Source organism: Mesocricetus auratus, unplaced genomic scaffold (assembly GCF_017639785.1).
Source record: "Mesocricetus auratus isolate SY011 unplaced genomic scaffold, BCM_Maur_2.0 Super-Scaffold_100014, whole genome shotgun sequence".
Lineage (NCBI taxonomy): Eukaryota > Metazoa > Chordata > Mammalia > Rodentia > Cricetidae > Mesocricetus > Mesocricetus auratus.
The window spans coordinates 10,377,857-10,379,001 of NW_024429197.1; positions in this window are offsets into that span (position 1 = coordinate 10,377,857).

A 1,145-nucleotide genomic window follows, 5' to 3' on the forward strand; every position below is an offset into this window, starting at 1 on the left:
GAGTTTGAGGACAGCCTGCTCTACAGAGCCAGTGCCAGGACAAACTTCAGACCTACACAGAGAAATCCTGTCTTGGGGAAGAAAGATTGTTTACCACCCCTGATTCCCCCTAATAGGCTCTCCTAGTCACTATAACAAATAAAGATACTTCCAAAGGTCTCCAAAAGCTCCCTGGGGTGGAAAAGAGCTCCCTCAGTGAGGTTCCATGAGCTAGGCCTCTTCCCTCCTCCTATGCCCCGTTTTGGAGAACCTAACTGCTACATTCTTCTCCATGCTTGTGCTGTGGGAGGCCTAAGACTGTCAGTGGTGGTTTGAATGTAATTGGCCTCCATAATCTCATAGGGAGTGGCACTATTAGGAGGTGTGGCTTTGTTAGAGTAGGGATGGCCTTGTTGGAGGAAGTGTACCACTGTGGGGGCAGGCTTTTAGGTTTCCTATGCTCAGGATACCGCCCAGGGTCTCAGTTGACTTCCTGTTGCCTGCAAGATGTAGAACTCTCAGCTCCTTCTCCAGCACCACATCTGCCTGCAAGCTGTCGTACTCCCTGCCGGGACAACATTGGACCCAATCTCTGAAACTGTAAGCGAGCCAATTCAATGGAATGTTTTCATTTGTAAGAGTTGCTGTGGTCAGCAGGGCCGTGGTAGCACATGTCTTTAATCCCAGACTTGAGAGGCAGAGGCAGGTGGATCTCTGTGAATTTGAGGCCAGCCTGATCTACAAAGCGAGTGCCAGGTGCCAGGACAGGCTCCAAAGCTACACAGAGAAGCATTGTCTTAACGCCCCCCCCCCCAAAAAGTCCCTGTGGTCATGGTGTCTCTTCACAGCAACAAAAACCCTAACTAAGACACTGTCCCAGTGTGCTTGTGGTGGGGGGGAAATGGCTGGTATGAATTAAGGAATTAACTGTACACAGATTCAAAGTCACATTCATCTGTTTCCAATTACCTGTTTTCTGTATCTCAACTCATGGTAAACTGACATGTGAATGACCAGTGGGACTTTGGGGTGTTCTGAAACTCCAAGCACTGGGTACCTTGAACTTAGGAGGCAAGAGGGAGCTCCTCACTGTCCACCAAATCTGTCCTGCTCACCTCCTGTGGACTACCATCCCTTCCCAAAGATGGCTCAGAGAATTTTCATGC